Here is a 22,048-nt window from a genome sequence, read left to right as displayed (position 1 = left end):
AAAGTTAATGTGGATTGATCTATGAAGATTTGCGCCTCAACCATTTTCCTTGATGGATATTGAACATTGTGCTCGTATGATGAGAGCAGCATCATTATCTGATGATCCCCGAAGTACAAATTACTGTATAAAAGTGATGATTACACTGTTGGAGAATGTTTTTGCTACAGAGGGAGATATTGTTGAAGTGTATACAGTGGCGTACCAAGGGGGGGGGGGGGCGGTGGGGGCGGTCCGCCCCGGGTGCACGCCGCTGGGGGGTGCCACGGCGCGCGCCTGTTGGCTGCGAGTTCGCTACGCTAAATTCTCTCGTTCACTGCAGCTCCCTCCCTCTGCCCCGGAACAGGGCAGAGGGAGGGAGCTGCAGCGAACGAGACGAGAGAATTTAGTGTAGCGAACTCGCAGCCGACAGGCGCGCACCGCGGGCACCCCCCAGCGGCATGCACCCGGGGGGGGTGTCATTTCGCTGGTGGGGGGCGCTGCACCCGGGGAGGGGGGCGCATCGGCGATCCGCCCCGGGTGTCGTCGAGGCTAGGAACACCACTGAGTGTATAACAAAGAAAAAGGAAAATATAATTGTGTGAGAAGACAGGGTTGTTTGGGACAAGGTCTAGAGTAGATTGTTTGGAAAAGTCCCCACATATGAACTTGTGGTCTGTCCAATGACAGTCACAGGTGTGCCTGCTAATTACTGCTGTTCTCCTGAGGAAGTCCCTGCTCGTTTTAGGCGTTTTGAGTTGGGTGCAACTGTACAGTGAGCCCAGCATCCCCTGTTTGCTGCCAGCCACTTGCAGGCATTTGTAATTGTAGCCTAGAAGCTGTCAAAAAAAAAAAAATTGCAGAGGGCAGCATAAAAACTGGAAAATGCAGCTTCTCAAACCCAAATGGTAAACGAAGGGCTTTTGTTTGCATCCCTTGTTCATGTCCCGTTCCCCTCAGCTCCTCCCAGGTGCAGAGAGGGTTAAGCAGCCCTCTAGCTTAGATTTGAAGGAACCTGCCTACCACACAGACTGAAAGTATCAACACACCCCACCCCCCCTCTCCCGTAGCCGAGGAGGATGTGCAGCTCCTCTCCTCCTCCTCCACCTAGAGAGCAGACCGCTACAACCAAAAAGGCACCTGGGCTGGAGGAGATCTGCCCCCCCCCCCTTCGCTCTCCCAACCCCCACATTTAGTTTGCTACCCTTGACGAGAGGCGCATAAACTTCAGCCTTAAGGACGCTTTCTGCAGGCAGCTAGAGAAGGCTGAGCTCAGCCAGAGGCAAGGCTGGGGCTTAGCCTAGTTGCTCGAGTTTTTATTTCACTTTTGACTTCTTCTACCGCTGACCCCAGCAGCTGCAGGGAGCGAGGGGAAAAGCCAGTTGCTAGAAACGTGCAATGCCTTTCCCTTTCGGCTAATGGTGAGTACTGTCTGATCGCCCTTTTATTACAAGCGAAAAACGCCTTTCCTGCGGCTTTCTTTTTTCAGGGGAAGTTGTTTAAAACATGCATTTGGTGGGGGGGGGGGGGCTGAGCTGGATTTAAAATATCCCTATATCTGTGTGTGTTGCGGTGGGATTCAAACCGTTTTCAAAGTGGAACCCAGGAAGTGTGTTTATTGCTTTTTAATCCAAAGGTGTGTTGAGGGGTCTATTCCTGGTTCCTTCACTAGACGGAAGGGGTTTTGGAGGGTGGGGGGTCGGCGGCTTGTTTGACAACAAGTTTCTCAGCAGTTGCCAAAGTTACAAAAGTCTGAAAGGCACATGTAGTTTGAAAAAAGTACAACTGCAAACCTGTTTGCCTCTCAGATGAAAATAAATGGCAGATGGCATCAGGCGCAGTCCGCCTCTCTCTTGGGTTTTGGAATATGTCTGCACGGCTGCAAATTGCCTTTTCTCCCGATAGATCTTAGTGCTGGAAACAAATTGATGTTCTATTTATTGCATAGATCAGCTTTATGTTGGAAGAATTTGTAGATGAAATCTCGGTGATTCCCATTATCTACTGAGGACTGCCAAGCACTCGGTGCTTTCTGTTGATTATTATACCAAGAAAAACAATATCCGTTATAAAGTCTTTGTTTTTGGAAAAGCGACTTTAATGTCCTGTTACAATTTCTTAGCTTCCAAAGTCAGGGCTGCTTTTCCACCCCGGGTGCAGATTCAAAGTCTAACTAAAGTGTGATATAGAGGAAACCGAGGTCCCACTTTCTGAGATTTACTGAGATAAAGGGGAACTTTTATTTTCTGAGTTGTTTTTGACTCATCCTACAGTTTTCCAGTTTATGGGCTTTATTTGGGGGAGGGGGGACACTAAAACAATTTTGCACATAATATTGGGGGGGCTGTTAGGGTAGAAGTGATCTTTGTGACTCTGAAGAGTCTAATAACAGAAAAAAAATTAGAAATGGACCGAACCAGGAAAAAAAACCTGGTGTTTTTGTCTTGCATGTTTTCATATTTTTCCCTTATTGTCATTTTTTATTTTTATATTGTAACCCCATAGTTCCACGGCTTTCACTTAAGCGGATTAGAAGTGATTTATATAATTTAAAAACAATATTTAAATGCAGCTGTCCAGTAATTTTGTTTTTACTAAGATCAACATGCTTAGATTTCATGTTGAGCTCAGCAGCAGCATTCTAGAATTAATTTTGCATTTAGTAAACATTGCGGGTACAATTGAGTGGCCCTAAACCTAACCCCCCCCCCCCCCCTCTCAGGCAAAAGGTTCAGACATTCAACTTGAACTTGAATAGAAAGTTAATAGCTTTCAGCCCTATATACCTTGCCCAAAACAGCAGCAGCGTGAACCGAAATACAGGTGGTGATTTCAAATGATGTACTCAGAAGAAAGGGGGGGGGGGGGGAAGAATACTGTAGGTTATTTCTAGTATTAGATTTTATTGCTACCTGTTATCAATCGCTAGTCACTAAAGAAGGGCAGGTTCTAACATTTGCACTTTCTTCCTGGTGTGACCGTGCCAGGGGTTAGGAGAATGCAATAATGTGTCCCGATATTTAATTTAGTTTTAATAAGTTCATTGATCACTGTACTGCCATCATACGTTAACATTCTGCGAGAGTTTATCCCTTCAAACTGCCAAGTTGAAATATCTCTTGCTTGCGTGCTAAATTACGTGATTTACCCTTGGATGAGATGTTTATTGTTCAAATGCTCATACTTAAAAGACAAAATTTACGCGGAGTCTTTTCCCCACGGAAACTAACTGTGTTCGTTGTAAAATCTGGTGCACTTTTTGCACTGGGATGCTTATTTAGTAACTGTGAACCACAAATTGTTTTACAGGATGGCACAAAGTAAATTGAGGGGCTTATGTGCGGCAGCCGATTTTTGAGTAGATTCCACATTTCTTGGCACTGTTTTGTGGCTTCTTATTGCATGACGTGGGCTGGTTTATGAATTCTCAGCATCTTCTTTCGTAAATAGTGATTCATTTTTTTTAGGTGGAATACAGGAATTTATTTGAATACAGAGACGATAAAGAATAATAGGCCAAGGAAGATACCAAATACTGTAATCTTTATAAGTATCTTCACTGAGCTCATATCTAATAATTTTAGTAAAGTGGAGACTTTTTTTGTTTTGTTTGTTTCAGTAGACTTTCAAAATAATCGCAGATGCCAGGGAAAAATCACCCACCGTTGGGGGGGGGGGGGTGGTTCATCTATTGTCATTGACCGATTTGTGTTCGAAAAAACCAAAACATAATTCCCAGGGATTCGGTTACATTTTTAGATCTGCAATATTCAAAGCACTTGCCCTGCTTTTCAAGCAGAAACTCGGTTTACATCCGTTTGAAATACTGGAATTTTAAGTTGCCTTAAAAAAAGTACTTCACTAGAATCTGTGATTGTAAGTTTTTCACGTACAGAACATAGCATGAATAACTTACTGCTTGTGGTTATGTGCTCTCAACCTATAAAAATTAATTAAAGCCTTCTTTTGAGAATTACCCAAATTGCCCAGGACAAAATATATCTTCTGTGTGTGATTGATATCAGTTTGTGGAGTCATTTTTGCTTTCAAATTATAAGGCAAAAATGTATATATGTATTATGAGAATTGCTTGTTTTTATTTATAGATTTTTCACTGAGCAGATGTGCCCAGCACTACTTGTAAATTGCATGCAATTATCACATGTTTTCTATAGGTTCTACATCGTGTATTTTATATATTTTTCCTCTTCTGGACTCGATAAAGGCCTGAAACATTGCAAAGCCAAACACAGTACTTTGGAATAATCTTAACAGGCAAAATTCCTGTATTTTATCCTCTTTTATGGGCTTCAATGAGGGATGTTAAACGTAATCTGATTGCCGCTAAGAGATGAAATTTTTAGAACATTTTATTGCAAATATTGGGTCTCAATCTTTGTTTCTAGAATGTAAAGCCCAGATAAGGCTGATATCCATAACACAGTACAACAAAATGTAATCGTTGTGAAATCTTTCATTCATTTCAATACTTCCGCTTTACTGTCTGTCAGTCTTATTCAGCACATTAAAATGATGGTTATGTAACTGATGGGTGAGGACCTCAGTTTGTACTGGGACTGGTAGGACTGTTAGTTTGTCATACTCCACCTTGAAACTGCTTGCTATCTCTAAACCTAAGCCAACAACATATTAGCTTAAAAATACATCAAATAAGTTTCCCCCTTAAATATTTTTAAATTAATGTAACTTTTGACAAACTTTCCAGGTTTTCAGTAATAAGATGCACAGTGCGGATACACACTTACGAATTCTCTCATATTAGATTGCATTAAGAGTCGCTAAATAAAGAAAATAAGGGCATTGTCTTTGAATCTGGATGTCGTCGATTGATTTTTTTTTTTTTTTGTTACGGCATATGTGTCTCAAACATTGAATTTACAGATTTCTTTTTCCTCCGAGATGTCACAGTGAAGCTGAAGATTTTTAGCAGCAGAATATCATGCCAAGCAAAAAAGGAAAAGGGTGGTTATGCAGAATTAACATTCAGAAGTTATCCGAGTAGCCAGTTTCGGTTTAAAACAGAATTGATGGGTTTGGTAAAAACTACTGAGCCCGGTATGAACAGGCCTTATAGATCCACAGTAAACAGTGGACTGTTGATGGAACAGGAACCCTTGTCCCAAAAGAAAAACCCCTTCTTTTGTTCGTGAGCTGTAACAGAAAACAATCAGTGGCCACAAGATTCAGCAAAGAAGACAATAATCTCATTTTCTTTATTTAGAGATTCTTAATGCAGGCTAATGGTGTTTAGCCAACACTGTTTCCTAATCAGGAGAAGATAAATTCCCAATTAGGTGGCAAATACTTGCAGGTAGCCTGTGGTGACAACGGAATGTCTCAAAGGTGTTGACGTTGGGAGAAAGGTTTGTAGGTTTATCTCTTCTGTTTGGTAAAGAAATCACTCTAGTGGCCAAATAGACATAAGATAGGAAGCAAAAGACCTTCCTTGAATGGTATTGCTTCAGAAAACTGTTCTATTGACAACCTGGATAAAGAACATTCATTAACGGTTAAAGGAATTATTAGCAACGTTAAACTGGTTTTCTAAGACACTTCTCCCATCCTGTGTCTATAGGAAAACACCTTGATAAACTGGACCTGTAGTTTAAATATTTCTGCCTGTGGCTGCCTAAAGTACTTTTAGATTTACAGGTGATGGTTTTAGAAAACGCAACGTGTGATGTTAATGAAAAAGGCAGCACACTTTAATGCAGCTGAATCCCAGTAAAGGCTAAAATCTCATGGCATGATTCCTTAACCTGAAGTTTCAATTGCGGGGTTTCCTTCGCGTTTCATTTGTTTTGAAACATATTTCTGATTCCTAGAGCGGACACAGCAGAATGAAGGAAGTAGGAGGAGAGACGTTGGTCAGTGCCACTTGTCCCAAGGGTAAAGGTGTAACGAAAGCCCAAAGCCTTCTGCAAAATTTTTGACTATCTGGGACTTCTAAGTTTTTAATGGTAGTATAATGTATGAAAACGTCTGTACAATGAGGCAGAGACGTATGAAACAAAATGTAATTTGAGTGTAGCAAGCACAAATGTTGGTATAGCATTTGTAATGACTTGATTAACTGGTGCTTAAGAACTAGCACGGGTTTGTGTAAATTCATTACAGATCCTGAAATACTGTGCAATAGATTTACATGTAGAGGACCTTATTCTATAGAAGTTATGGTCCTAAATTACGAGCATAATCTTATTTTGGAGGATAGAGTATGCTCGTAATTTAGGAGCAAAAAATTTCAGGAGCGTAAATTAGGAGAATAACCTTTATAGAATAAGGTCCAGAATGCATAAGATCATAGCAATACAAAACTTTGCAAAACTGCATGATGAGTATCTTTCTTTTGTTTTCCCCCTCTGTCCTCTACTTTCATGTGAAGGAACTATTTGAATTGCCATAATTTCATATGATCAAGTACCGTAGCTCTGCCTGTGAGGACTGACCAATAGAAGCAAAAAAAAAAAAAAAGGCATTATTTGATTGTTCTAAATGCAAAACGAGTAAAAACAGGGCTGAGAGGGCTACTTGTGTTTGTAGCAATATTAAAGAATAATAGAAGTGTATATTGGCTAGTTAATTCATCAAGAACACATTGCCTATATGTCGAGGAAAGTAGAAAAGGTTGAGGTAGGCTTATATTTTTTATTTTACAAAACGTTTAAAGACCTCAATTTGATTCAGGTTGTGAAAAAAAACAGTTCCCAGGTGTCCTGATATTCCGTAGGTATAAAATATTAAGGGAAAGATATTTGGGAGGGGCCCTTTTACTAAGTTGCGTAAGCGTCTACGTGCGCCTAACATGCGCCAAAATGGAGTTACCGCATGGCTACCGCTTTGGTCTTGCGGCAATTTCATTTTTGGCATGCGTCCGAAAAAATAATTTTATTTTCGGATGCGTGCATTGGATGTGTCATTACCCGCCCGGTTACCGTGTGAGACTTTACCGCTAGGTCAATGGCTGGCGGTAAGGTCTCAGACCCAAAACGAACGCGTGGCAATTTTTCATTTTGGTGCGTGTCCATTTTCATCAAAAATGTTTAAAAGGCTTTTGTTTTTACAGCTGCGCTGAAAAATGATTCTGCGCGCGCCTAAAACACATGTCTGCACTACCGCAGGCCATTTTTCAGCGCGCCTTTGTGAAAGGGCCCCTAAATGCATAAAGAGATGCCATGCCTGGGGAAAAAAAAAATAAGAAAGCAAGCAAAAAGAAAAGTAACAGCATCTGAAGTGAAGCAACCAGTGAAATGCATCGTTCAAACAAGGTAGAAGCCGTATCCATTTCGGCAGGATCAGGCTTCCATAACACATTCTGTCCAGGGCTTATAATGCGGGCAAGGATCTACAGTATCAGTAAAAGTTTTTAAAGATGAACTTATATTACACATAAGAATTAAAAGAGGTTATATCCTCTGAAGTATCACATAGGGTTTCTTCATTGTTTCACTCCTTTAAGATTTACCTTCAAAGTTTCATTTTTTCCACCAAAGAAAGGCAGAGTCTGTAATTCTGCTCTATGTGTAAAAAAAAAAAAACAGCACAAGATCAAATTCTGTACCTTCCTGGCGAGGAGGGCCATGGCTAGCTCAACATTTACTGAATTTCAGCACAGTTTATATTGACTTGGTTTTGCTTTAAAGTGAATTTGGCATTGTTTTGCCCCAGGAAAGGAGTCTTCTACCTCAATTCTAAATTCTTTTAGCTGTCTTCACCTCCATCATCCTCCCTATTTAATACTGTGTATTTTGCAAGACAGAAATTGGTTTAACAGCAAAGATATTCGTCTTCCTGGACGGGAGCCACAGCACATAAGTAGTTGTGTTACAGTTTTTTTTTTTTAATGCAGCTAAAAATTGGAGTTGAAATGGCAGTTTTGTTAAAATCAGTATTGGAAAGAAAACCTAGTTGAAAAATGATATGCACCAACCCACTGAAAACGTAAAAGAAAATGTGATCTAAAAACATATGAAACGTGACGCATCTGTGTTGTCTAAATGCAGAGATTGTTCTCGCATCGAAAAAAAACCAACGTGTTCTTTATAATCTAGAAAGACACACATATGCACACCTTAAGCCTAAGAAAGTCAAGGAGTATTTATTCAGTGTATTCAAATGTCTAGAGGATTATGGTTATGAATTGCAAAAATAATCCTTGAGACTTACGAACAAAGGATGAAATGCATTAGAAGCAAAAAAAAAATGATTACAGAGAAATTGGTTACAGTATAAGATCAATAATTACAACATAAATTCTATAATTCAGCGGTCATAAAAATCCTAAATCATTTCTACCCTGCCTCCCTCCATTTTACCATTTTTAAACAAAATTGTTTGGGAAATGAAATGAGGTATTGAAAGTTTTTGATGAGTGTTCATCAAGAACATGATCAATCTGTATAAGTCAGGGTACTGCTGTCCTGCCCGAGATCAAGTAACATAGTAGATGACGGCAGAAAAAGACCTGCACGGTCCATCCAGTCTGCCCAACAAGATAAACTCATATGTGCTACTTTTTGTGTATACCCTACTTTGATTTGTATTCTGCCATTTTCAGGGCACAGACCGTAGAAGTCTGCCCAGCACTAGCCCCGCCTCCCAACCACCAGCCCCGCCTCCCACCACTGGTTCTGGCACAGACCGTATAAGTCTACCCAGCACTATCCCCGCCTCCCAACCACCAGCCCCGCCTCCCACCACCGGCTCTGCCACCCAATCTCGTGAAGCAACAAGAAGGGGGTTTTCTAAAACCAAAGTGTGTAGGTATAATAAAAAAGTGGAAAAAAAAGGGGGGGGGGGATGCGTATAAAAGAAACCCAACGAAGAAGAAACAGCTAAGTAAAATTAATATTGCTAGTGTCAAGTTTATTCTTCAGATAAAGAACAACATCAGAAAATTCCATGTATTTTAGATATTTTTCCTAGGTAATACATCTATAAATTTACACCTGTAAATTTAAAATTGGACAATGAGGAGTGATTAATTTTTGTTTAGATTTTGTATACACCATGTAAAGCATCCTGGCAGAGTTTGCTCACTGTTAATTATAGATATGTGACCATCTCTGGGAAAATGGTGGCCAAAAGTGTTGATAGCGGCAGATTTTTTTTTAAATTTCATGAGTCCATAAGCAGTCTGCAAAGGTTATGTGTTTAAACTTCTGTAAATGTTTTAGCTCTCTATATAAAACGCACCTCCAACGTTCTAATGAAGCCGGAAGGCAGCCTGAAACCTGAAGATGTAGTTGTGTGGATCGCTTTTTGCCCATGAGTATCTGCCCCGCCCTCGCGTCACAAAGTGATGACGGCGAGGGCGGAGCAATGACACCGAATCCCATCGCTCACCCTATTTGACACGTTGGAGGTGCGTTCTAGACAGACAGGTGACGGCCCATTGGAACGTGGAAGACGCAGTATCCGCCCATCGCAACGCCCCCCCCCCCCAAAGTCGCCGCCCCTCACCCCTACCACGACCATAAACAAGTGTTCACGGCTTCCTGAGGTTGGTTTGGTTGGTAAGGGGCGTGGATACCCAGGAGGCACGGCAGCAGGAAGTGGCAAAGGAGGGGAGGGGGAGTGGCATTATGTGACAGAAAGGGGCGTTGCTGCGTGCACGTGTGGGAAGGGAGGGGGTTGAGTTGGCACCGCCCCTTTCCTACTGCAGCCTGTGTTTCGCAAGTCGCTGACGTGATGTGGTGAGGGCCTGGGGAGGGAGAGGGGCGGACTCAGGCGGTGACTGTGGTTTCTGAGTTTAATGTCCACCTTCCCGACACGATGGCGGCTCCCTGGCTCCTCTGCGGCTCGGTGCTCTCCTTCCTGGTCCTGCTGCTCGCTTACTGGTACCGGCAGCAGGCGGAGGATTCGAGTCTGCAGGAGCATCTGGATACTGTGCTCTCCTCTCTGCTGCGGGCCGAAGGCGATGTGGATGACGTCCTCCCACCCCGAGTGGCCATAGGTAAGGGAGGGAGGGAGACCCTGAAACTGGGAGGGAGACCCTGAAACTGGGAGGGAGGGATGGAGGGGGCCCCCTGGCACACTCTCTCTCTCTCACACACACACACTCGCACATTCACTCTCTCACAAAATCACTCTCACACACGCACTCTCAAACATACATACTCCGAGGAAAACCTTGCTAGCGCCCGTTTCATTTGTTTCAGAAACGGGCCTTTTTTAGTAGTTTTGACATAAAAGGCTAGGGTTTAGACTGTTTGTGTTACAAATTGTCTGCTCTAACAGACATCAGTCACCTTTACCCAGAGATGGTCACATGTGACATCCATGTTGTCAGGATTTCTGTGTTGGCATGTCCATTTTTACTAGTTCTTATAGCTCTTGGCGCTGGAGGACACAAATGTTATACCAGGAGGGGGCAGTATAGATTAATGGTACCCAAAGCACAGTGAGGACAAAAAGTGGCAGACCAGTGATTGAATAACGGTTTTCAGCTCCATTTAAGTCTGAACACTACATATGCTGCCATAACTCTATAGGGTACTTTGACCATGTAAAGCAGGGTTGTCCAGCCTCGGTCCTTGAGGGCCGCAATCCAGTCGCGTTTGCCTCCATTGTATGCAGATAGGTCTCGTGCATATTTATTGGGGAAATCCTGAAAACCTGACCTGCTGAGAACCAAAGTTGGACACCCCTGATGTAAAGTGGAGGAGTGGCCTAATGGTTAGGGTGGTGGACTTTGGTCCTGAGGAACTGAGTTTGATTCCCGGCACAGGCAGCTCCTTGTGACTCTGGGCAAGTCACTTAACCCTCCATTGCCCCATGTAAGCCGCATTGAGCCTGCCATGAGTGGGAAAGCGTGGGGTACAAATGTAAAAAAAAAAAAGTTAGGCCTCCTATTTCTGCATTCAGATTTTAATGCATAAATTATATATGGATAGCGGAGGAGTATGAACGTCAACACAATCCATGTAATTTCTGGACCTTCACCTAGATTGTCCTTAATCCTGACCACTTTATACAGATAAATTTTGTTCATGTAGCCACTTAGATGACCACAATTTACCCATAAGAAAAATATGAAGGTGGGCAGACTTCTACGATCTGTGCCCTGAAAGTGGCAAGGACAAATCAAGATCAGGGATACCTATGAAGTATCGCATCATATCTTATGCTATGAGTTTATCTTGTTGAGCAGACAAGAAGGACAGTACAGGTCTTTATCTGCTGTTATCTGCAGTCATCTACTATTTTATGATGGTGGAAAACTATCCAAATGTCATATGCATTCACAATTGTTAACGTTAAGTATTAAATTATATAATGTAGAGGGATAGCATACGTCATTCTACTTATATACATCGACAGATATTATCAAAATTGGGCACAGTATTATCATTTACTCTGTAGTAGTGCTAGATTTGTCACTTTGTGTGTGTGTGTGTTTGGGGGGGGGGGGGGGGGGGGGGGTAATGCTTCAAATAGAAATGAAAGCACTTACACAACCTGCACTCAATGTTAGCCTGAGCGTGCCAGGTTTTGTAACATTACGTTTTACAGCTTAGCCTTTAAATTTAATGAGGTGACAGCTGGTCAAAAATGCTTGCTAATGTAAAAACATAACATGAATGCAAATGGCCTGATTTACTGAGAGGTCCTTTTACTAAACTGCAGTAAAAAGTCGTCTTAGCATGCCCTTACGCAAGTTTTTCCCCGCGTGCTAAAGGCCATTTTGTATTGCAACCAGAAAATAGCCAATTTTCTATTTTTTTTTCTATGAATGGTCATGCTATAATGTTGTCGTTAGCCCACAGCCGTTAAAAAAATTAGCCTGTGAGCCAGGGGCGTAGCCAGACTTCGGCGGGAGGGGGGTCCAGAGCCCGAGGTGATGGGGCACATTTTAGCCCCCGCCGCCATCGCCGTCGGGTACCTTTGCTGGCAGGGGTCCCCACCCCCCGCCAGCCGAAGTCCTCTTCGTGCAGGACGTCAGACAGAAGCCTTGCAGATCAGCAACGCGGCCGCACTGGAGAAGAGGACTCCCGCCAGTAAAGGTACCCGACGGTGGCGGGGGAGGGTTGGCGGCGGGAGGGGGACCGAAAGGGTTGGCAGCAGGGGGGGACAGGGTCAAATCTACAGGGGCCCATGCCCCCTTGGCCCCATGTAGCAATGCCCCTGCTGTGAGCACTTTAACAACACCTATTTGTTAATTAGCTCTGCTGATTAGCACAGAAACACCCACTCTTTGCCCTCAGACATGCCTCCTCCATGTTAAAATAAAAAATAGCTTTAAGCGCGTGTCTTGCACGTACAGATTAGGAAATTACTGCAGAACACCTGAGCGCATTCCGCAGTATGCCATTTTAAACCGTGCTAAGTGCATTGTAGCGCTTACCCCATTTAGTAAAAGGGTCCCTAAGGGTCTTCTCCCACTCTGGGGGGGGGGGGGGGATTTTATATATGGCGCTGGAAAATCCACACGTAAATCATTTTTGCCTAAGCGTATTCTATAAGATTTAAGCGCAGTATATAGGATACACTTAGTTGATATCCCAGCCCCTCAAAACTCTGCGCATCCATTTACACCAATGAAAATGTGACATAAATACCTGTGCGTAGATGTATGCGGACCGGGCCATATTCTATAACAGCGTGCGTAAATCTGGGAATGCCCCCGAAATGCCCATTTCCCTGCCTATAACCACACACCGTTTTGGGATGTATGCATTAGAATTTAGGCGCAGTGTTACAGCGTATGTTTAGCGAGTTATGCGGGTAAATTCTAATTATTGCTTAAGTGCTGTTAATGCTGATTGGCTTGTTAAGCCAGTTAAATTTACGCGCATTGTTATGGAATACGCTTAGATTTAGGCGTGGAACACTAGATGTGATATCAGGGGCGTAGCTAGGTGGGGCCACGGGGGCATGGGCCCCCACAGATTACGCCCTGGCCCCCTCTATGTTTGACCCGCCGTCGCCCCCTGCCCCACCGCCGCATCAGGTACCTTGTTTGCTGGCGGGGGTCTCCAAACCCCGCCAGCCGAAGAAATTTCTTCAGCGCCGGTCGACTCCAGCACTTTCGTTGTGGGATCATCTGTTTCTGACGCCTTACGTCCTGCACTGTGCATGTAGCCCCGTGCAGGACGTAAGGCATCAGAAACAGATGATCCCACAACGAAGGCGCCGGAGTCGACCAGCGCTGAAGAAGACTCTTCGGCTGGCGGGGATTGGGGACCCCCGCCAGCAAACAAGGTACCTGATGCGGCGGGGGGGGGGGGGGTTGTGGTGTGGGGGGGTGGGGGCGGCAGGGAGGGGGGGGGTCAGCAGTGGGGGTCAGTGGCTAAACAGTGCCCCTCCCCACCTCCCGCCAAGTTCTGGCTATGCCCCTGTGTGATATATAGAATCCTACAACCTGTGTCCACAGGGAAAAAAGTGTTATTAAAGTGGGCCTTCCTGGGTTTCTGTCGCTATTGTAGTAAAGAGGATAATTTTCGGCCTGGTGCCAGGACCTTCAAGCCAAGTTTTCGAGGGATCCTCCCCCCCATGGAGTTTCCCTTTATATATAGATGGGTGACTGGTGCCCCTGGGATCACTTTCCCTGCACACGTTTGCAAGTGTAAACAAAAGCCAACTTTTACTGGCCAGCCTGCAGAGGGAAGAAGAGAATTTTAGAGGACCCTTTTCCTGTTCACCACAGAGAATTGTTTGCAAAAATGCCTCTGGTCTAAGAGCAGACCAGGATGAACAGCAAACAGATGATTTCCAGAGGTGTAACGCTGAAATAACAATACCATGCCCAGTGTCGGCTTAATTTAATTTTAGTTTAATTGAGCTTTTAGAAATTGTATCATATCCCAGGGCCATCTGAGCATGTACAATTCAATAAAAAGAATAAACATTTTATAAGGAGTAGTAATAAAATAAAGCTATGAATGCAATAAAATGTGACCTGCGCTATGACTAGCGCATGGGTTTCACGCATGCTAAGGCCACTTTAAGCACAGCTATAGAATAGCTGCATTTTCCATTTTTGCAATAATGGCCACGCGCTAATTTTCCCATTATCGTTTGAGCCTTTAACTATACTAAGTGCTAATCGGTTAGCATGCGGCGGTGTAGTTGTGGTAACCGATTAGCGCCGGACATGCCTACGCAACGTCCTCAAATGCGCCTCTGTCATTAAGGAATAAAATGTATTTTTTAGTGTGTAGGGAGTATTCGCAAATGCCAAAATTACCGTAGGATGCCTGAGTTCATCCCGCGATAGTGTTTTTTTTGACCTGCGGTAAACAGGCATTTAGCGCTCAGCACAGCGCACTGTTATCGAATATGCCCAATCCGCACCTAAGGGCCCTGTTTACTAAGCTGCGTTATAGGTGCGTCAGCGTTTTTAATGCGTGTTAACCGCGGATGTGCCTATAATATCCCTATAGGTGCCTACACGGTTAGCGCGCTTACTAATTAGTAAACTAGGGCCCTAAGTTAGGTGCGGGCATTTTACAGCAGGTTTTTAGTTGACGTAAAATGGTCACGCCTAAATTTTAGTGGCAGGAACGAGCACTGTGCGCGTTCTATAAACTGCACCTAACTTTAGGCGAGGCTTATAGAATAGCACTAAGAGGTATTTTTCAGCATTGTTTGTGTACACCAGGGGCGTAGCCAGACCTCACGGTGGGAGGGGGCCAGAGCCCGAGGTTGGGGGCACATTTTGAGTGCCGCCCCGCTGCCCCACCTCACCCCCCCCCCCCCCAGAATCTGGGGGTAAATATATAAACCATTTTTTAAAATGTATTATATAATTGTTTCACATTTTGGCTACTTGTTCAGTGGATTAGCATGGCAACCCTACAAGATAAAGGGAATTATTTTAAAAGCCTTATTTGCAATCTCCATGTGGAAATACCAGTATTTGCACCAGTATACCTCAAAGACATGTAAATCCCAATTTCAGAAAGTCACTATTATACATTGAAATCCTCACTAAAGAGAGATTTTAATGGGCCATGGTTTGGGTGGGACAAAATCTGAACTTGTGTTCTCCATGTCAAAAAGAGACTACATGTGTATAGGGGAAGAGTTCCATGTTGGTTTTTACACCTGCTTAACGGAATGGATCATCTTCAAAATATGCACATTGGTCCACAAAATTATCTACGGCGTAGTCCCAGGATACATGACAGACCAAATAGATCTACCAACCAGAAACAGACTCAGATCAGCACGTTCCTATCTAAACCTACACTACCCAAACTGCAAAGGGCTAAAGTACAAAACAACTTATGCATCTAGCTTCTCCTACATAAACGCACAACTATGGAATGGACTCCCGTATGCTGTGAAAACAATACACGACCACCTAAATTTCAGGAAGTCATTAAAAACCCACCTCTTCAAAAAAGGTTATCCCAACGATCCAACATAAATCCCCACACCCTGCAACACAACATAATCAAAGATCGTAAGGACAATTTACTATTCTCTTTCCCTTGACCCATGACGCCTGATTCACCTCTATCTCATTTGACCACAACACAATCTTGTATTTGTTATCAACCAGAATGGCAAATGCCTTTACGGTACTTTGTAAGCCACATTGAGCATGCAAATAGGTGGTAAAAATTTGGGGTATAAATTTAACAAATAAATAAATAAATAAATAAATGTAGAAGTTTGGGGGGAAAAAAGTGCTTGTTTTGGCCAAGGCTTTACATGAAGGGCCCTGTGTATCTTTATAAAATGGCTGCTGCCAGTGCTTGGGCCAGAAAATACACATGCACCCCTGCAAGTTATTTTTTAAAAGGCGCTATGTCGGCAGATCCAGTTGTAAAATAAACACCAGATCCCAAGCTGGACATCTTGGTTCTGATCTCAACAGCTTAAGAATCCTTGTTTTAAAGGGAGGTATAAGAGTAGTGGAAATGCTCCCATCGTACGTTGAGGTGCTCATTTTCAAAGCAACTGTGTAACTTTGTAAGTCTATGGGGCTCATTTTTGAAAGAGAAAAACATCCAACAAGTGGCATAAACCAGCAGATGGACATTTTTCTCCCCAAAACGTTCAAATCGCTATTTTTGAAACCCTTTTTCTATGCTGTTCGTCTGCAATGCATCCAAGTCACAAGGGGGCTTGCAGGGGGCATGTTACGGGCAGGATTGGGCGTTCCTAACACTTGGACGTTTTTCTGCCATAATGGAACAAAACGAAAATGTCCAGGTCTAAAAGTTGGGCGTAAGTTGGACGTTTTAATCCGTTTTAATAACGACTAAACCACAAAACACCCTAAATAACCAGGTGACCACTGGTGAAATAAGGGAATGACACCCTCTTACTCTCCCAGTGTTCACTGACCCCCCTCCCACACCCCAAAGATGTAAATGAAACAGTACATACCAGAATCTATGACAGCTTCAGATGTTATGGCTAATTCTATTAGAGCAGCAAGCAGGCCCCTGGAATAGCCTAGTGGTTGGTGCAGTGTGGAGAAGGGGACCCGGGCCCAAAATCCACTCTAACTGTTACACTTGTGGTGGAACGTATCAGCCCTCCCTCCCTCCAAAACCCATCAAAAACCTACTGTACCCACATGTAGGTGACAGTTGCAGTCATATGGGCTATTGTAGTGGTGTACAGTTGGGTACAGTAAGTTTTTAGTTGGGTTTGGAGGGCTCACTACACAATATTGAAATCATGACTAGCAAGGGATACCAGCGACATAACGTAACCAAAGACCTTAACTGGACATATCTTAATACTTCTCTAAGTTCCCCCCAATGGTCTTTACCATACATGTACCTCAATATCACCTTATTCATACCGGAATCGACTAATGCCATTTACGGTACTATGTAAGCCACATTGAGCCTGCAAAAAGGTGGGAAAATGTGGGATACAAATATAAATAAAAGGGGATAACGGTGAAATGTGGACCTGGGACCTTTTATGTGAAGTCCACTGCATTGCTCCCTAGGGTGCCCCACTGCTTTGCTGGATGTCTGTGTGGCCAGTCTACTAGGAGTGCTGGCTCCTCCTACATCCCAATGGCTTGATGTTGCGTGTTTTTCACGTGGACGTTTTGGGGTTTTTTTTTTTTTTTTCAAAAATGGTCCAAAAAGATAGGTGCACTAAGCACAAAGCATCTAGGAAATGGCCATTTTTGAAACAAAAAGATTTGACATTTTTCAGTTTTGAAAGTGGCCATGTTCATCATTTTGATTTTTGGATGTTTTCAGTGGTTAGTGCAGTGGACTTTGATCCTGGGGAACTGCGTTCGATTCCCACTGCAGCTCCTTGTGACTCTGGGCAAGTCACTTAACCCTCCATTGCCCCTGGTACAAAATAAGTACCTAAATATATGTAAACCGCTTTGAATGTAGTTGCAAAAACCTCAGAAAGGTGGTATATCAAGTCCCATTTCCCTTTTCCTATTGGAGATTCTACATGGAATGTTGCTATTCCACTAGCAACATTCCATGTAGAAGCAGATCAGCAACGCGGCCACGCAGGCTTCTGTTTCTGTGAGTCTGACGTCCTGCACATATGTGCATGACGTCAGACTCACAGAAACAGAAGCCTGCGCAGCCACATTGCTGATCTGCAAGGGCAGGCTTCTACAGGGAGTATTGCTAGTGGAGGAGTAGCCTAGTGGTTAGTGCAGCAGACTCTGATTCTGGGGAACTGGGTTCGATTCCAGCTCCTTGTGATTCTGGGCAAGTCACTTAACCCTCCATTCCCCAGGTACAAAATAAGTACCTGTATATATGTAAATCACTTTGAATGTAGTTGCAAAATACCACAGAAAGGTGGTATATCAATTTCCATTCCTGCATGTATTTTAGAAAAAGACTCTAAATTGGATATCTGAAGTCCAGTGTTCACATTCTTTCAAAAATTCGTCTTTATATTTACTTTTCTTTTTAATCAGTGTTTTCGGATTTCTAAACTTCCTATAGTAGGTTTCTTGCTTATGTGCTTGGGGGAGGATGGGGGTTGGTTGGTCAGGATTTGCCAAGAGCAGTGGTTCCATTCCTGAACAGTATCTGCCCTTCATGTTTAACTTGTTAAGGGAAAGGGAAATGGGACTTGATATACCGCCTTTCTGAGGTTTTTGCAACTACATTCAAAGCGGTTTACATATATACAGTTCCTTATTTTGTACCTACGGCAATGGAGGGTTAAGTGACTTGCCCACAGTCACAAGGAGCTGCAGTGGGAATTGAACCCAGTTCCCCAGGATCAAAGTCCACTGCACTAACCGCTAGGCTACCCCAAAAAGTGGCCTGCGGTAGTTTAGGCGCGTGTTTATGGATGTGCACTGGACCATTTCTCTAACGCGTCTGGAAAAAAGGTGGTTTGGGGGGGGGGGCTGGGAAATGGACACATGGCAAAATTAAAAACAGCGCATGTCTATTTATGGCCTGAGCCCTTAACGCTACCCATTGACTTAGCAGTAAGGGCTTGCGTGTTACCTGTGCGGTAACTGTCCAGCATGCGCCAACTACCGATTACCACCGGGAATGGCCCCGGCGGTAGGAAATAGAAAATTATTTTCTACCACGGGTTTTCGGCATGTGCCAAACTCGGAATTTCCTCTAGATGCACGTGCTAGCTGAACGGTAATGCAAATTTGCCGCATGCTGCACACGCATAGGCCCTTACGCGCATTTGTATAAGGGCCGCTAAATGAACGCCTTCTGAAATTTACTGAGGAAAAATCTGATTTCTTATGTGGTAATATAGTTCATGCATGGTTCTCTTTAATATTTTATCAAAAAGGAAAAAGTAAGGGAGGACCAATCCAATTCCAACAGAAGGGATTTTTATTTACCAAAAAATTACTAGAGTAAGACCCGATACGGATCTGCATTTTGGCAGACAAGCGTCTGCTTCAGGAGTCAACAATGGCGAGGCTTCTTTTACAAAGTCGCACTAGCGATTCCCATGCGACAAATGAGAGGAAGCCCATTGGAATGGAATGGGCTTCCTCTCGTTTGCCGCTCAGGAAAGAAGCCCTCAGTGTTTCGAGGTAACAGCATTCGCAATTCTTATAAGAAAAATGAAAGCGTCTCCGGTAAATGCAATAACAGCCACAGAAATACGTGGCCTGAAACCACTAGGTGTAAAACATAGGTATCGCCTATGTAATAGAATAGAAGCTCGCTCTCTCCAGCCCGACTTGCAGCTCTCTTCAAAACTTACAACATCCTCAACAAAATTGTAAGTGCTCAGGGCAATTGATATGTTAAGGTGCTCGGGGGGGGGGGGGTATGTTAGGTGTGCGCATTTTATAAATACCCCATGCCAACTGGCCCAAAGTTAGAGCTGGTTAGTATTTCATCCCCCCCTTCCTAATGCAGATTGCCATATATCCATTACCCTAACTTGTACAAGGAAGAGTTTTGAGTACCCAGATCTCCCCTTCTCAGCATATCAAAGAGGTGGGGGGGGGGGGGGCAGGCAGGCAAGAAAGAGGCCTACTCCTTGGCTGTCCCAGTGACAGGTCATCCAGTGCAGTTCTGGCTTTGGTAGGACAGTAGGAGGTCAGCCTCTCTCCAGCTCCCATCTTCAGCCCCAGGAATTTACAAGGGTTAGGTAGAGGGGCACTTGCCGAGTGGAAAGAGGTGGCGATTAACCAGGCCCCTGCCCTGTGCAAAAAGTCAGACTGGTATTCTCTCCTCTGTGGTGACAGCTCTGGTGCAGTATCCCTTCCTTCACTAGTGGCACAATACCCCCTTCTCTCCCCCCCCCCCCCCCCACCTACTGCCCCATCCCATTATCTGACTGCAAACTCTTTCTCCACCATTGCTTCATGATATGGAAGGACGTCCCCTTGTGGATGTCATTGGGTCCTTTAGCATTCTGCTGTTTGTTGTTTCTAGCAAAACCAATGGTGAAACAATGAGCCTACACCATTCTGGTTTTCCTTCTACAGTAGGACGCCGATTTTTCAAACTTTGATTATCCAGATGTCCAATTATCATCTGGACTGCTTCTGTTCTTTCTTTTTTAACATTTTTTTAATCGTAATCACTGTATTATAGTTATCACATTGTGCCTGGTATACCATTTTTTTAAAAAAATGCATAACGTCACAAATAGTTTGATTATTTTCCCCCATTTATTTATTTATTTTATTTGTTGCATTTGTATCCCACATTTTTCCACCTATTTGCAGACTCAAATGTGGCTTACAGTAATACATCATGACAAGCGCCAATCAAGAGTAGATAAACAATTGGTTACATAAAATACAAGTGTAACAAAATGGATATAATCAGTTCAATAAAGCATACAGATTGTCAAGTAATTAGTGATGTGTTAGAATTCCTATTGTTGATTATTATGGTATTTATTATTGAAACCAAAAAGTAATACTCAACATGTAATGCTCAAAGTGTGTGCTCTTTTCAAAAAGGAGTGTCCAATTATCCGGATTGCTCTCTGCAGAGGTTAGTCCGGATAATCTGCGTCCTACTGTAGTTTCTACAAAACTTGAAGGGCCCTCACTCTAGCATTGGGTGAGGGGGAGAGCAAGCAGCAGAGGCTGCATAGAGGAGGCTGGCCACAGACCACCTATGGGGCACAACAGCAGCAAGGTGGGCAACAGTAGCTGAGGAAAAAGCACTCTGAGGGTTGCTTTTTACAAAGCTGCGGTAGTCTGGGCTCGTCTTTTAGGGCCATTTTTTTACCACCGCTGGGAAAAAGCGCAGGACCATTAAAAAAATAGCCTAATATTAAAACTAGCATGTGGCAATTTACGGCCTGAGCCCTTTCCACCACCCATTGACCTAGCAGCAAGGGTTCATGTGATACCCATGTGGTAGCAATGCAGTGCGCGCCGGTTACTGCCAGGAACACCGCCCCCCCCCCCCCAGTAGAAAATAGAGAATTATTTTCTACCGCGGGATTCAGCGCGCACAAAACTCTGAATTACTGCCGGGTGCGTTAGCCCTCCCACTTTTTTGTAAATGGGCCGGCCCCTGAGTTATGGGGGCAGCAGCATTTGACACAGAGCAGAACAAGTACATAAGCACTGCCACGCTGGGAAAAGACCAAAGGTCCATCAAGCCCAGCACTCTGTCTCTGACAGCAGCCAATCCAAGCCCCAAGAACCTGGCAAAACCCACAAATTTAATAATGATCAATGGACTTTTCCTTCAGGAATCTGTCCAGACCCCCTTTAAACTCAGCAAGGCCAGCTGCCGTCACTACCTTCTCCGGCTATGAGTTCCAGAGTCTAACTACGCGCTGAGTAAAGTAACAACATCTCCAGGAACTGAGGGCAAAAATTGTGGACACTGGTGTTCAGTTCTCTCGCACTCCGAGTCTATGTGCTTTTAAAGCTCCTGCCCAGGGAAAAACCTTCATATTGTCTGTGTTTGAGGTTAAAAAAACCAAAAACTAGGCAAGCCAGGACTGGCAGCTTTAAAGCAGTGTTCGTTAATGACTGGTTCTTCCCCCTCCTCTTCCCCAGCTGTGTGTGCAATTTTTGGTGACTTCGACAGAATTAGGGGATTTATATATTGGAAGGAATATTAGGAATATAATCATACAATTATATAACTTGTTCGTTCTTACCTACCATATTGTGGAAGATACACACAAAATGGGGCTAAGCCTCAGAGCTTCCCACCCAAAGATTCCCCCCCCCCCCCCCCCCCCCCCCCCCCCCCGATATACCTTTCGAGACCATTTGAACACATTGGCTTTGCTCTGTTACCATCATAGCATGAATCTCGCTCTCCCTATCGTCCCCCTCCCCTTTTCAAAATTTGAAATGATTTGTGATTTCTTTCAGGAAAGCCAGGCTCTGAGACCGACATGGCTCTGTTCCGGAAACAATAACATCTGAGCAGAGGTGAAGGGGTCAGACAAGGGCAAAGTCCAAAGTAATTTTAAGCGGTTCAGCAAAGTACTGAGAGCTAATGGGAAACTGAATTTATTACCGTCATCCCTAGTGGATATAAAAACAACATTTTTACTTGAATGGCTTGATTGGAAAGTAATAATCCCCTTCTTGTATTAGATTAAGGAAGAATATAGACAATATAATCCAGAATAAGCGTGTGTGGCTGCATTTTCAACATGTTATCTTAGACGT

At 43.7% G+C, this 22,048-nt stretch overlaps 1 protein-coding gene across 2 annotated transcripts in view; it reads left to right on the top strand.

Annotated features, from left to right (window-relative positions):
- Nucleotides 1–1,249: 1,249 nt before the first annotated feature.
- EYA2 (EYA transcriptional coactivator and phosphatase 2) overlaps nt 1,250–22,048 on the top strand; it is a 298,678-nt gene continuing 277,879 nt past the window's right edge. For both annotated transcript variants that reach the window (XM_030212906.1, XM_030212905.1), the window contains exon 1: nt 1,250–1,400. The gene's annotated coding sequence lies outside the window, so the exon portion shown is untranslated. The remainder of the gene's footprint in view (nt 1,401–22,048) is intronic.

This window comes from Microcaecilia unicolor, chromosome 8, assembly GCF_901765095.1.
Source record: "Microcaecilia unicolor chromosome 8, aMicUni1.1, whole genome shotgun sequence".
Taxonomy (NCBI): Eukaryota; Metazoa; Chordata; class Amphibia; order Gymnophiona; family Siphonopidae; genus Microcaecilia; species Microcaecilia unicolor.
Note: the sequence above shows the minus strand (reverse complement) of the source record. Positions and strands in the feature narration are given on the sequence as shown.